Source organism: Nilaparvata lugens, chromosome 1 (assembly GCF_014356525.2).
Source record: "Nilaparvata lugens isolate BPH chromosome 1, ASM1435652v1, whole genome shotgun sequence".
NCBI classification, from domain to species: Eukaryota; Metazoa; Arthropoda; class Insecta; order Hemiptera; family Delphacidae; genus Nilaparvata; species Nilaparvata lugens.
This window is the reverse complement of record NC_052504.1, coordinates 67,922,176-67,939,031: the sequence shown is the minus strand read 5'-3', so window position 1 is coordinate 67,939,031 and position 16,856 is coordinate 67,922,176. Positions and strand designations below refer to the sequence as shown.

Here is a 16,856-nt window from a genome sequence, read left to right as displayed (position 1 = left end):
ATGGAAAGCATATGAAAGTAGAGATTGATTAAAATAAAAATAACTAATATTAGTACAGAAATGTTTTCCAATTTATGATTGGAAAACATTATCATGAAGCAAAGAAAAGAAAATAATGAGGTTAACATGTCAAGCTATACTAAATATAATATAAGTGTTACATACATAATCATGTAAATTTGAAAAAAGTAAAATAATGTGAGACTAATCTAAGAATTACTATAAAAAAATCTATAATAATAGGCTTAATTAATAATAGGCATGTGGTAATTTACCTTTCTTTATCTATAATACGGGGAAAAATAAGGGGAAAATATATTTCTAAAAATAAGAGAGAGCATCAGAGCAACTGACTTGTATACTTGTGACTGATTCTTATATAGATTATATTTATGATCATAAATTACCGGTACGGCATGCTTTCGAAAAATTAATGAAACACAACACACTGTTATAATAAAGTAGTATAATATATTATTTGATTTACTTTATATTGAAGAAATTGAATTAACAGTGGCAGCGGAGGAAACTTTTTAACTAGCTCTTTGCAGCAGGAAGTAAGGAATCTCGTCTGTTTTGACATATATGGTGGGAGTAATTTATTCATCAGCCGATTTATTATTAATAGTGAGCTATTATAGGGCGACAATGGTAGTGAGATGAGCAGTGGCACTGAGCAGTGGTAGTTGTGGAGTTGGCCGGTGGATAGCGGCACTGTGCAGGAGCTAGGCTCAGTGCGACAGGAGCCTTGTCAGCGGTCGGAGCTCGGAGCTATTCCGCTCACCCGCTCGCCGCGTGTCCCGTCCGTCCCGTCACGCGCACGCGGTCATACCAAATTGCCACCAGTCACCCCTCAACACTCGTAAGTGCAAATTCAATTCGAAAATCTGTTTTTCAATTTCCAATTAACATCGCAGCTGGCTAAAGGAAATTGAATTTGGTTGTTTGAAAGGCGCACTCATCCAGCAACTGTTCAACCTCATTGAATTCCAACTTGGGAAGACAGTTGTTGAAAATTATCCTCGAGAAAAATAAAAGCTAAATTTAGGAAGCTATTCACATCATCGATGAATAATTGGCTATTCTCACTTTCTTGTTCTAAAGAACCATCCAATACTAATTTTAGTAATAGGCTATAAATTATTTGATGAGATAAAATGATTGATCCAAACCTTTTCTTCCACGTTTTTGAAACTAACATTATAAGAAACGTTTGTTTGGCAAACTAAAATATAAAAAGCTAGTTTTGAAAACTAACCATAATTTATATTGATGGTTGAAATATTCTTAACTCACTCTTAAACCTTCACGATTATTCTTCATCTGCTGTGAAAAAGGTTCATGAACTCGTACTAGGATTGAGATATCACTCCTAATGTAACCTACAATCATATCATGATGAATATATTTCTTGAAAAGCGGAATGACTAGTTGAAAAATTTCAAGTGCTGATTGAATCATAATCAACTTGTAATGTAAAATGTGAAAATATTTTTTTGTACAAATGTATCTTTCATACAATTTGTCTACCCTAGACTCGCTCCAAGTTCAGTACAATGATATGGATACAATGATATTGGTTGAGAAGAGAATGAATTATGTTCATATTAGTTGGTTATAATTATCATTCAGATAGATATGCTTCTGTGAGAAATAGAAAATATGATAAAATTTATTGTAAAAACATAATCCAGCTTTACAGTAAGCATAGAGTACAAACTTTCTTTTCCAGTACACATAAAATAATACTCGTTCTTAAAATGAGGATGAAAACTCTTTCTAAAAATGAGGATAATTCTACTCCAGTACACGCCATTTGTGAACAAGTCTATTCACTGAGGGTGGAGAGGGCTGTGTCAAGTTCTTATAGAAAAATTCCACACAGCTAAAAAAATTCATCCGAATAAGAAGGTAGTAGTCAACTGAAGAAATAAAATTCCCTTTTTGAAGTAGCATCCACAAAAAGAATATTGAACACTCGAATTGTAATATTTTTACTACAAAACCAATGAATGTTGACAATTTGAAGATCAGTCATCGTGATCAGATACATTGATCATTCATGTAATCAGCATTTCAATTGCATTTTTCAATTGAGTACCTTCATCTGTACTGATCGGGTGGAAGTATCCTCCCTTGAAGCTAATCCGTTCTCACCATAGTGATGGCTTCATTCCAAAAGGTGAGAAGGTTTGACCCCATTAATCAATATCCTGGTTCCTACTAAATTAATGTGCTGGAACTCAATGGTGTGAATATTTATGCAAATGTCAAGAGTTGGAACGGAATCTGAACTGAGCAAATCAATTCCATTCGAGGAAACTCGATAGGAAGTCTAGTTGGCAGCAAAATAAGCTTTACATTTCGCGGCTCTCAGGCCTGAAACAAGTTGCATTTTGTGAATAGTTTCTTTGAATCAAGAATCAGAATGACAATAATTGTCATGGATCATTCCAATTCAATTTCCATATTAAAAGAACCTACCAAAAATAATGATCAATAATAGTATTAAAAATGTAGCTTGGAATAATTTTTTTTTTTTAATTTTCTTTTTCCATTTTTCATCAAATTACAAATATGAAGATGTGAATTATGATTCAATGTTCAATAAAATATGGATTCTTATGAAACAATCTACATTCGTCGAATCCTTTGGATGAAAAAAATCACAAATTTCAATCAAGTACATAATTTCTTATCAATAGAAATTAGCCTACATGTTCTCTATGAAAAGAAACTGAATAACCTTCAATATTTTATTTAGAATAGGCTTGATTTAATTCTTAGATAATGTAGTCAAATAATTTCTTCAGTATTTTAGAACATTCTTTCAACTCGCGACATTTTCACCAAGCTACTCACGTATCTTAATAAGATCAGACATTTTGATGAATAATTTTCTTCAAATCTGGTGGTTGAAAATGTTGGATGACAACGGGAAAGCCCATTTTTAATAAAGTTACACTTTTGTTAATTCATGTTGTTATCAATGAGTGTACAAACTATTACGTTTAGTGAACTCTGGAGCAGATGAGTCTTCTACGCATCAAACGAACTTGCATTTTGCAATGTTTTATAAAAGATGCTCAGAACCAAGTGAAAGGTCGTGTGTAGTCAAAGGTTTCCTGTGTAGTTAGAAATATTGAATAGGATGGTGAAATGTTTCAGAAAACGTTGCCTGGGGTATTCTTCAATAAGAGAGCTGACCTCATTAATTACTCGGAGAGATAATGGCTCCAGGAAGCAACGATAACCCTGCACAAGCTGAATCCAGCTAGTTGACAGAACAATAAGATGTGCAAAACAGCTATAAAATTAATGACAATAATTACGCTCATCAATGAAAAATGATAGTGGGTTCAATCTATTTTATCTCCTTACTCGAGGCAGCAAAAATACACTGTTAGCAAGTAAAATGTCAACCCTAAAGTGGTATCAACTGTGAGACATCGTTCATTAGATTTGCTATTCAATTTATATCATTTATAATAAAGTTTGCTCCTTTATGCTAGGTACTTACACATAAGCCAGTTACACACAAATCGATTTTTGGAGGATAGATTTTTGGCCGTCCTTATGATTTCTGTCAGATTAAACGCAACTTGACAATCATCATCTGTTTAATGCCATAGAATTTTATTTAGAGGGACAGCAAAAAATCGTACGTCTAAAAACTGATGTGTGTGTAGCTAGCTTTAAGCCCTGCACACAAACACACATCGATTTTTGCTCTTAAGATATTTTGCCGTCCTTATAAATTACATTGGATTGGACAGATGATTTCAAACAGATGATGTTTGTCAAGTTCCGTTCAATCTGATAGAATTCATAAGGACTGTATGCAAAATATCGTACGAACAAAAATCGAGGTGTGTGTGCAGGGCTTTACGGATCCGGTCGATTCCGATAAGTGTAGAACGTAATGCAGTTTGGAATTCTTAACACCGCAAGTGTTAAGGAAGAGAAAACCTAATAAAAACCTTACATATATGAAATTATCAATAATCCGTTTTCGGTAGCGACTGAAAACTAAACGAACCGAATAGAACCGTAGTCTATAAGTGTAAAACAAGCCTAAGGAGCCTGTGTACTAACCTAAAAATAATAAAAAACATGCAAAATAATATTCGATCAGTATTATTCTCGACTTGAATGTTTAAATGTTTAAATGTTTAAATGTTTAAATGTTTGAATGTTAAATGTTTAAATGTTTAAAATGTTTGAATGTTAAATGTTTAAATGTTAATGTTTAAATGTTTAAATGTTAAATGTTAAATGTTTAAATGTTTAAATGTTTAAATGTTTAATGTTTAAATGTTTAAATGTTTAATGTTTAAATTTTAATGTTTAAATGTTTAAATGTTTAAATGTTGAATGTTTAAATGTTTTAAATGTTTAAATGTTTAAATGTTTAAATGTTTAAATGTTTAAATGTTTAAATGTTTAATGTTTAAATGTTTAATGTTTAAATGTTTAAATGTTTAAATGTTTAAATGTTTAAATGTTAAATGTTTAAATGTTTAAATGTTAAATGTTTAAATGTTTAAATGTTTAATGTTTAAATGTTTAAATGTTTAAATGTTTAAATGTTTAAATGTTTAAATGTTTACATGTTTAAATGTTTAAATGTTTAAATGTTTAAATGTTTAAATGTTTAAATGTTAAATGTTTAAATGTTTATATGTTTATATGTTTATATGTTTATATGTTTATAAAAAATATATGTTTCAATGTTTATATGTTGCGCATTTGCGGCGAAACGCGGTAATAGATTTTCATGAAATTTGACAGGTATGTTCCTTTTTAAATTCCGCGTCAATGTATATACAAGTTTTTTGGAAATTTTGCATTTCAAAGATAATATAAAAGGAAAAAGGAGCCTCCTTCATACGCCAATATTAGAGTAATAATCAGACTATAGAATATTATTCATCATAAATCAGCTGTCTAGTGGACTATAATACTACCCATTCAGAAAAATCGAACATCTTGAAAATGTATCTTTCCATCAACGTTAGTAGACAGTTGCTGCCAGACCTGATAACAGCGCTCACACTCACACTCCAGGACGACACGTTACGGTACGATAAGACAGAAAGCTCTATGTTTATTTAGGATTATTTCTAGACATTTTAAATTGATAAATTTATTATTAATTTTTGAGAAAACATAACAACAGGTCAATGTAACTTACTGAGCGCGAGGTCTACTGTTCACAGAACTACTAGTATACTATGTACTATTATACACTAATAGCATCATAGAAGATATTAAGTTTTGTTAAAATTCATTCAACTCATATTCAATCCTATTTCTATTTGCTCATGTGGATTAATATCTTGCTGGATAATATTTCTCGTGAGTTCAGCTGATTGAATGCAATGGTTCAACAGCTAAGTCATAATTTTGACTCACTCCCACACACACACTCGCTCACTCACTTCCATTTTTCGACAGACAACGGAATTCTCAGCTGCTCTTATGAGGATTTTTTATCATAAACCTACTATCTTCCAAATTTCGTGAGAATAAAGCTCGGGACACATATAACCGCACCGAGCCCGTGCCGAGGTACGGCCGAGCTACGTCCGCGACACGGTGATGATGGTAGGAGAACACACATATCCATGCGACAGCCGAGCGGCAGCAGTGTCTCAGTTCTGTAGTGCTACTGTCGTCTGATTCCTGAATGTGTTAAACTATTGTTAATAATATAACACTATTGAAGCTTGTTACATCCGATTTAAATTTATATTTTTCAACTTTAAACTAAGTATCTTTAGACACAGAAGATTAGAATCATAATGCTGGTATATATTTCGGTGCATAACAGTACCACAATCAGTCATGTATCGGAAATATAATATATCAGCAATAAAATTGTTATCTTCTACCTTAAGCTGCGTACACATATACGCGCCTCCAACCCGCACCGAGCACGCTCCGCCCTCGTACTGCCCTCGTTCCTCCATCGAACCACAGTCGTTCCGCCCCCGCACCCATCATGAACGTTACGGAAGATGTTAGATCTTCTCGTGTTCCCCGGTCGAACCACTCTTGCTCCCCGGTCGATCATCAATCGCTCTGCTGGAGTGACGTTCGGTTGCGGAGCAGAGCGAAAGTCTGTACGCACCTTTATGTATCTAAACGTAATTAGTTTTAAATTTAAAATTTAAGACAGTCACGGGTTCCCTCTTTTATACTTTTTGTTGTTTATTTTATTATTTATTATATTGTGTCTATCATACCTTTGGCTTGGCTTATTATTTGGTTATACTTTTACTTTTGGTTTAACTTATTTTCCGTTCAACCATATTTCTCATCACTATGATCGTAAAAAACTGGAGAATTCCGTATCTCTTCAATAAGTTTTTCACTCTCAGCCCGCACCGTCTCCGTCAAAAAGTAAGCTGAACTAGTCGGTGACGGCGCGGGCACGGGCACGGACGAGGTGCGGTAGTATGTGTCCCTACACGTTTGAAAGCATTTTTTTTCTCACTCGCCGTAGTACGTCCGTCACACGGCTGTGCCGCCGCGTGGGCTCGGTACACATGTGTGTCCCGGCCATTAAACGGCTTTAAGGATTTAAGGCCTTTAGGAGAATTAATTGAGGGCCCTTAAGGAGAATAGAGCAGTTTTCAAGATCCGGTGACGTACAGAAATATAAACAGAAATTGCTCGTTCAATAAGTATCCTATTATATTGAGCGAGCGATTTCTGTATGTTTGTATTTATTTATATATGTATGTATGTCCAACGGATCTCGAAAACGACTCTAACGAATTTGATGAGATTTCCGATGGGTTCTTGATATAAAAATTCGATTGCACAGCGTCTCATTCCTGGGGAAACTCGCTGAACGACTTGAAAAGGATAATAATTATACATCCTTGGAAAAACAGCTGATAATTTCGTCGTCTGTGTATAATGGAAGATGTTAGTACCTGTGTGGGAGTGAGACAGAATTATGTTCAGCTGTTGAATTATTGCAATCAATCCGCTAATCTCACAAGAAGTATTATCAGGCAAGAAATTAATCAACTTGATCAACATATCTGATTTGTTTACATGACCAACAATATGATTTTATTCAAGATCCATTATTTTTGTATTTATATTAACAAATATTGTAGCAAATATAGTACATCATTCCAAATTAAAGTACCCATATAAAGTTAATCATTATTTTACAGTTCTAAGTGATTAGTGAGTGCTATTTTTTATTCAATTTGGTTTGTAAAGAAATCAAATTTCGAACATTCCTGTTTTCAAATGTATGGACTGAAAATTGGACTTAAATTTTAAACATGTATGGAACATACCCTACTTTTTGACTACCGTATTTATAGTGCATACATAAAAATTCGGGGAAGAAACAGTTTTGGGCTGTGCCTGTTAGTCATTTCCCAATAATTTGAAAGAATATTGTTCTGTTTATAAATAAATGAATAAAAAATATAAATTATGCTTTTATGCTTCTATGATTTTGTTCTCCAGAGCGAAGCTCGGTACCCTGATATTAGGATATTATTATTGGTGTTTTCAGTCCTGTTTCCAAGCTTTTCAATTCAAATAGCTGAACTTTTTCTTTCCCCGTGAAGTAGCACTCTCTTCATCGATCCAAAATAAATGTGAGAAACCGCAACTGAGAAAACACAGAGATTTCGCAAATGGTGGGGCGCATTGAGAATTCGAAAAAGCTCTTCTCTAGAAATTACTCTCTGAATAGTGATTTCCAATACCTCCCTCCATGCGACAGCCTCTCTTGAGTGGAGCTTTCTGCTCATGGATACCTTTCTCCTTTCTAAACATGTTTTCTTGGAAAAGCTGTAATAATTGGAATAGAAATAGACTGACTTTTATTGGGAAGAACTAAAAGCTCATAATATCCAGCAGTGCTCCCCTCCCCAAGCTCAATGACGCACCCACCCGAATTCTTGGGATCCGATACAATTCTTGCTAGAAAATACGTTGTCAGTCGTTATTGCAATCACTTCCACCTTCATTAGGCCTCAAGGCATTTTAGTAGGGTTCCTGGACCCCCCCTCAACATTCAAATTTATAGTATGATTTTTGCAATTTACACCAACGTTCATTTATCATCAATCGTAGCTCACAAGTATTATAAAACTCTCCAGTGTTATGTTGAATACATCGAAAAAGAGAAATCTTGAACAAATTGATTCTTTTCATTTTAATACGGTACTAGTCCAGGCAATGAATGCTCGAAAAAGGGTATAGAGGGAAATGTTTGGAAGACAATTTTTGACCCCGCAGTTCTGTTTAGGCTAGTAAGGAGGTGAAAATATCAAAAGTACCCACCCCTACCCCATGTGATAAGTGGGTGGGGGTGGTTCAAAGGTACCATTTTTCGGTTTCTCGCATATAACACGAAAATTATGTATCTTACGGAAATAACTGTTATATACAAAATTGAAGCTTACATCATTTCTTACAATATTCATCCCACAACTTCTCGTATATATCCTCTAGTTTTCGAGATATCCGCTCTTGAAGGTGTGACATTTTCGAAAAAACATATTTGCCTCCAATTTTTTTTTAAATTTTTGCTCTTGTAACTTTTAAAAGATAGATGGGAAAAATCCATGCTGATTATAAGCTCATAGAGTATTGAATGCTCTTCAATTTTATGTATAATTTCACACTTTCACCCATTTCCCTACACTTGTGTCCTGCAAAATTTCATAAAATCTGTTCATGTATTTGGACGAAAATGCGTGACATACATGCATACATACTGACAGACAAAAGAGGTGAAGTTGAAACGTATAACTCACTATGCTCGGTCAATAATAGGATATAATATAATTATAAAATTGTGTTTTATTGGTCGCCAAAAGCACACTTCAGAACTTCAAAATCAGAACGATCCTTATAGCTGGTTGATGGCCAACTACAGCTTAATTGGCTAATAACGTATTAAATGATATATTTTTCACAAATACAGCGCGGAGGAAACACAATTTCTATAGATGGAGAAGCTTAGTTTCAAAGTTTGGCAGTGGGATCTCGAGAATCATTGAATTGAAATTATTGCAAATATTCATCTGTGTTAATCAAACTTTGAGTATAATCCAGTCAAAGAAAGGTTGTAAAGGGAAATGTTCGGAAGACAATCTTTGACCCCGCAGTTCTGTTGAGGGTAGTAAGGAGGTAAAAATATCAAAAGTCCCCACCCCTACCCCCTGTGCTAAGGGGGGGTGGTTCAAAGGTACCATTTTTTGGTTTCTCGCATATAACTCGAAAACTATGAATCTTACGGACATAACTGTTATGTACAAAATTGAATCTTACATAATTTCCTACAATATTTATTTCTCAACCTTTTTCTGTATCTCCTGTATTTTTCGAGATACCCGCTCTTGAAGGTATGACCTTTTTGAAAAAAACACGTTTGCCTCAAATTTGGTTCTATTTTTTGCTATTATAACTTTTGAAAAATCAATGGGAAGAATCCATGCTGATTATAAGCTCATAGAGTATTGAATGCTCTTCAATTTTATGTATAATTTCACACTTTCACCCATTTCCCTACACTTGTGGCAGCAGCTTCAGTGTTGAGTGTGAATCTCCAGTTTTGCAAAAATAGACCAATTGACAAAGGAATTTGGAGGAAGTTTTATGAACCCAATTTTTGACTCTGCAGCTTTGTTGGGATTAGTTGAGAGGAGATCATTTCAAAACTCCCCATTCCTAACGCATGTGGTAAGGGGATGAGGGTGGTTTAGAAGTTGCATTTTTCAGCTATTTGCTTCCACTCTCATATCTTGAGAACAATGCGTTCAATTCACATGACCAACTATTCAAAAATGAAGCTTGATAAACTCTCTACACTTTTTGATCAGTGAAGTTTTGTGATATTCCCAACAGTTCCCGAGATATTCGCTCTTGAAGGTGTGTAGTTGATAAAATGACAAATTTTTATCCAAGGTTTTGCTCTTTCAGGACTTATAGCTCTCCAACAATGCATCGTAAAAATTGATGCTTATCGTAGGTTTGTAGAGCATTGAATTCTCTTTGAAATAATGTATTATTTTTCTATTCCAAGTTTTCCTTTCATTGGTATAGCAGCTTCAATGTAGGGTGTGAAATTTTCATTGCTGCAACAATAATTGATCGTTTGACAATGATATTTGAAGCGGTTGTCTGTGAAACAATTTCTGACTTTGCACTGCTTTCAACTCGGACTATTCAGTTGACAGACTACTTATTATAGTGAGGCCTCGTTATAATGGCAGTATATGATTAACATTAGTGTTGTTATCCTTGTCTATAATTCTAAAGAGCAGATAGCGCTATCCTATTCCAGTTCTGCATCGTTGCTAGATCGTTTTTTAACAATGTATAAATATTATAATTGACAGAATATCCAATCTCAATTATAAAAATTAATCATTTAATCATTGAAAAATATATTTTCTTGTCAAATAAAATATAATCAATCATTTTAAACAATAAAAAACAGTTAATATTACATCAGATATTATATCAGTATCAGCTATCCTCTATAGTCTATAGAAGGCAGTGGCAAGACAAATAATCGGCAACACTGTTCTTCACTACCATTATAACGTAGACTTCTCTATAGGTAGAATGGCAACGTTGCTATAGTGATGTCCTCGTACTATTGGAGATGCAAACATATTATCACAGTGGTATCATCTTGTATCACAAAGTATTTTGTATAAAAGTATATCTTGGTATTTCCAGATACCAAGATATTAAGTTCACATTTTTCTTCCTCTGTGTTCAATAACAAATTCTTTGTTTAGAACTCTTGAACATGACAAAAGTGGGAGATAAAAATGCCGTAAGATGTTGCTCTATTGTTCTTGTGATTGGAGCAATTTAAAGTATGACTATAGACACGAAATAGAATTGAGTTCATCACACTTGTATGTGAATAATATAATAGGGATAACTCGATACAACTAGATGCTTGTTCGACTAATCATTCAATTTTCATAAATCTTCAACCAGTCAGAAAAATCTCTCAGATATATTCAAACTCACTCTCATTGTGATATAAATGATTATAAATTAAGTCATATACTTTGAATGGATGAGTTTGAAAAGCCACTGTAGTGTTCAACTCCGCATTCTCGAGAATGGATTTCCCTCATGTATACTTCCCTCAGTTACATACTTCCCTGAGTTTACATTTCCTGTAAAATTCAGTACGAACTTTAAATATTTTTGTTGGCGATGTGGGAGTAATGTGCAGTACCTACAAAGGGTAAAGGTTGCATCTTGCGTGAGCGGAGTGAGTTTAAACAACACCAAACCTTGCGTTTTCGAAAATTCCTACTAGGACTTCACTGTTCTCCCGTGCAAGAAACGCCTTCTTGACGACTATAAGCTTTTTCCCTGCTATTAAAGTACTGCAATCAAATTTTTACTTTCCTTGCCCTATTACCATAGGTAAGGAAAGTATTGCTTTCCGAAAAAAATTAAGGTACCCCAATTTCTAAATTTCTATACGTTTCAAAGTCCCCTGAGTCCGAAAAAGTGGTTTTTGGGTATTGGTCTGTATGTGTATGTGTATGTGTGTGTGTGTGTGTGTGTGTGTGTGTGTGTGTGTGTGTGTGTGTGTGTGTGTGTGTGTGTGTGTGTGTGTGTGTGTGTGTGTGGTGTGTGTGTGTGTGTGTGTGTATATGAGTGTATGTTTATTTACATTTATTTACAATACTAATGACACTAATGTAATAACATTGAAAGATAAAATAATAAGGTAATGTGCGTCTGTGTACACGATATCTCATCTCCCAGTTAACGGAATGACTTGAAATTTGGAACGTAAGGTCCTTACACTATAAGGATCCGACACGAACAATTTCGATCAAATGCAATCCAAGATGGCGGCTAAAATGGCAAAATGTGTCAAAAACAGGGCTTTTCGCGATTTTCTCGAAAACGGCTTCAACGATTTTGATAAAATTTATACTTGGAATAGTCATTGATAAGCTCTATCAACTGCAACAAGTCCTATATCTGTAAACATTTCAGGAGCTTCGCCCCATCTATGCAAAGTTTGATTTTAGACTCTCAATTATCAGCCTTCGTATACAATTTAAACAGAAAATTTCAAGTGGAAAAGATCGAGCATGAAAATCTCAGCAATTAATGTCCAGTAACATTACCACCTAGAATTAAAAATGAGCTTGAAATCCGAGAAAATGTGATTATTCAATTGCAAACTGTTGGCAACTGTTGGTTCTATTAAATCATTCACTACGAAGAGGTAGCAAACCTCGTGTGTTTCCAGCGTTATTGACCTATCACCAGCTGTCTCATATCTTTGAATAGTAGACTTGAGATGCGCGAGAACACTAGCGTCAGGTGATCAATTTGCATAACGGCAAGGAAAGTTGTGTGAGTGCGCCACACCAGATTTTTTCTTTTTATGTTGAATAGTTGCAGAATTCCAGATGTCGAAGGAGTGTTGCTTTCATACATGATAAGTTATGAAACAAAATAAATCAGAAAAATATAAATATATAAGATTTATTTTTATCTCTTTTCTGTATAGGGCTACTTGTAATATACTTGTAGGTCCGAAACATGTAGTGTTAAAATATTTCAAAAAAAAGGGTACTGAGATTTTTTTTCTTTATATTTAAGATTTATTTTGTTTTATTAATTTAAAAGTAGTCCATGTCAATAAGTGTTTAATGATAAGTTATGATATACATTGTAACGTATCAAAATCTGATGGGTAAATAAAATCCCTATTTGAAAGAAATTTATAGATCTAAAGTGGAATAATAGTCTAGTATCGCCAAATGCGATAACGTTTTTTAAAGATTAGATATCAGGTATCATGGCTAAATTTAGAACAGCCGAATAGAAATAGAAATAATTTGCTACTTATATAATATTATATAAAGTATTGAAAATTTGAGGTTAGGCGTAAAATATCTATTGATCGGCGACATAATGATCGATTGAGTCACATAATGTAAAATTCAGTCAGACACCTTGGCAGAACTAAATGGTATGCAACTAGAGGAACTAAAAAAGCACATGGCTAATTGTTATAAAGTGAGAAACAACCTATAAACATTATAAAATTGTATAGCATGTAAAAAATGTACTAAAAACCCAAAATAAAAATAAATTAATGTATTAAGGAAGTAGGAGGTTCGTAGGCACATGTATACTGTAACAAATTTGCATGAACCAATCAAATGGTAGTAATCAATGGGCGGCAATAGTGAGCCGATTCAAATGTATTTATATATATTTCTAAAAATGATAAGATTTTATAAATGTTTACTGTTCAGTTTATGTTTTGGCTACGGCCCGAAGACAGATAAAATATCAGATATGTGACATAAGCAATAATTTAATAGATTGGCACAAACTATTTGAACCTTTAAATGGCGTAGTAGCAAATTATTCAAATTTTATGTAAATTTGCAAGTCCGAAATGAAAAATTGTGAAAAGAAAGGTAGAACTTGCCCACTTGCCTGCCAACCACTACCATGGAATGTCACCAAAATTTGTAGAGCACAATACCCTTCATTGTACATTTTAAAGACTTAAAGTTTTAATCTAATTATTAAATGTCCATAAGACTTTGTGATGCTGTTTTAAAGCAAAAGTGATGCAAATATTTATTTAATCCCTTGGAAGAGACGACTTTGGCCACCAACAATCCAGGACTACCAGGAATTTCGGATCGTCGCCGACAACTTATAAAAATTCAGCACGTGAGTGAAAAATAGTTGAAATAAAAATAGGGCGCCCTCAGTGCTTCGAATGAAATAAAATAAAAGCTAGCTCGTTGGAAAGGTTTTAAATATTAAGAAATTAATACAAAAAACTTGTGCAAGTCTTAAAAGGGTATAAGAAATACTTTATTGAATAGGTATGAGTCAATTTATATATCAAAGTACAATTAAGAGAATATAAGTTCTAAGCTTGTAATGCTAACATTCACCCAATCATTGATTTTAGTACAATTTGTAATAATATAATGTAGCTCTGGTTCTTTGGATAAATTGATTTATCCAATTCCATCAGGTGCCGAATCTTACACCCTGAGATGAATATATTTATTATTGAGAAATTTATTGGAAACTATAGAAATTATATATATAATTAATGATTTGTCAATTTATCATTCTCTGATTTGGGAAGTAATATGTAAAGTAGGATTATCCAAATCGACAAGCAAGTTGATGTCAAAGCTACATGCAAATAAATGCATATGATCAATGAATTGAAAAGCACATCGTGAAGTTTCGTGCTATAGAACTAAAAAATAGTGTACTGAAAGAGGCACTAATCAGCGGTGATACCGGCCCTACGTCTGAGAGAGTGCATGGGTAGTGCCAAGAGTTAGGTTAATGCGAAATGGAAGAAAACCTCAGTGAAGCATTCAGGTGCTAATCTCTTATCTTACAAGCGATTGAGTAATAGTAGTTCTGTAAACAGTAGACCTCACGCAGTATTCTCATCCACAATTAGGCTACTTGATTGTAGCTATAGACCTTATGCAAATACAGCAATAGACTGGCTTCTCCACACATCTGTGTAATCACTTGTCAGCTGATTTATGATGAATAATTCTATAGTCTGATTTTTACTCCAATATTGGCGTATGAAGGAGGCTCCTTCTTCCTTTTATATTATCCTTGAAATGCAAAATTTTCAAAAACCTTGTATATACGTCGACGCGCAATTAAAAAAGGAACATACCTGTCGAATTTTATGAAAATCTATTACCGCGTTTCGCCATATAGACATATAGACATATAAACATATTATAAACATATCTCTATACTTATAAAAGGCTAAGCCCCTACAGACTGAAATCACACCACAGCCCAAACTACTGAGCCTACAAACTTGTAATTTTGCACAATTGCTTATGGTAGCCTGAAAACATCCACTAAGAAAGGATTTTCAGAAATTTGTCCCCCTGAGGGAGCTGGGGCCACCACAAAATTTTGTACTTTTTAACCGCTCATTGCACAGCAAAGTCATGAGGAACTTTTTTGTTCAGCTACGAAAAAAAATTAGATCCATACAGAAAAATTTCGATCAGGAGCACAGGGGGGTCCAGGAGAGGGCATTTTTCGAAAATTTTGATGTAAAATCACACTACAGCTCAAACTATATTTGTCCTACAGACTTGAAACTTTGCACGAATATTCTTCAAACATGCTAGACGCGCACTAAGAACGGATTTTGAGATATTTTGTCTCTAAGGGTTTCAAAGGATGAAAAAGGATCCTATTAAGTAAGGTTATGAACATGGTAAGGTGAGTGCCATATGGAAATGAGATAATTTATTGATTGACATGAGATATTCTAACGTGGTTAGAATATGGTTTATCTAATATGGTTTAATCATTGGAAATAACAAAATAATATGATAGAAATTCAAAAAAGAACATCTGTTCTATTATTGCTTTCTACCTGATTCCACTCAACCTCAATAATATTGCTCTGATAATTGATAAATATGTTTAATAATATTATTATTATTGATAATATAATAAAAGTATTGTTTCAAAAATTAATTATTATCATTAATATAATAATGGTATTGTTTTGGTAATCAATAATTTTTTTTTCACAAACTCTGTTTAATTTATAATGGCGAATGTGAAACAGCTGCATCGAAGAAATTATCTCAAAAACATATGTTTAGGAAAACCATAGTTTTGAACTTCGTTTTCCTGATGCAATGTATAAGCCTACACGTGGCATGTATTATTCATTTTTCAGCTAGAACAGTTTTTTGAGACTGCTAAATAAACGTCTACAGTTTTATCAATGCTGTATCGGCAATATGAAAACGCATGCAGTTAATATGTCTTTAAATAATGGTGTTGATATTTACATGATAATTATTCTCTACCATTTCTATTTAATTAAAATTTCAAAATTATTCAAGCCTTGGTAGACTCACTGTAGTCTACAGTCAGTCGAAAATTTTAATATTGAAATGAGGGGTATTTTGGCAAGCTGAACAAAAAAGTAAGGTCCTATGCACCTTTTGATATTATTTCTTCAAATGAAAAATGAGTTTTGTGGGTTGTCAAAACTCCCCCTGAAAGAGAACTATTAATTTCATCCTATCTTTTAGTAAAATAACAATGATTTCTGCATTGAATAACTACCGTATCTTGCCAACAAGAATCGAACTCTTTGTGAATTTAGATATGACCTACACTTTAGATTTATATAATTCTATTAATAAATTCATGGAAATTGAAGTACTTTTTTCAGTTAGTTGATGATTAGTTGATGAAATTGATTATCAATAGAGAAAATGATTATAATTTGATCAATACAGAATTAGTTGAATGAATTGTCGATGTACTGAGTTCTTGGTCAACAATAATTCAATATTGGTATTCATCCAATCATTATTTTTTTCAGAAGTTATTTCATTTGAATTAGAAAATATTTATAAGCTCCTATCAATTTATCAATCGTAACAATGAATTCTTCAAAACATGAATTTCATCAAATAAAAAGTTGCTCATACTTCTATATACATGTTCGCATGTTTTCCACTTGTGATGGATAGCCAAAATATTGTGGAGCGAGCTGCACGGCTAATTGTAATCGAGGGCTCTGATTGGCTGAAAAGTTCAGCGTTCGGAGTGAGGTGAGGCGAGCAGTTAGAACAGAGGCAAGCGGCACGGCGAATGGTTCGGAGTTCGGTACGGCGAATGATTGACAGCTGATTTTTAACATATGCTCATGTTCGTTGAAAGGCAAGATGTTCGGAGGAATGCACGATTTGCTGCGCGGTTCGAGGTTCGGTTCGGTTCGGTGGACGCACCTGGAGCTGTTACAGGACATTTATACAGAT

The 16,856-nt window shown here is 33.7% G+C and overlaps 1 protein-coding gene across 2 annotated transcripts in view; it reads left to right on the top strand.

The window, feature by feature from the left end:
* Positions 1-650: 650 nt before the first annotated feature.
* LOC111063046 (octopamine receptor beta-2R-like) overlaps positions 651-16,856 on the top strand; it is a 216,069-nt gene continuing 199,863 nt past the window's right edge. The window contains exon 1 of one of the 2 annotated variants that reach the window (XM_039440855.1): positions 651-862. The gene's annotated coding sequence lies outside the window, so the exon portion shown is untranslated. The remainder of the gene's footprint in view (positions 863-16,856) is intronic. The other variant, XM_039440847.1, reaches the window with a different exon arrangement.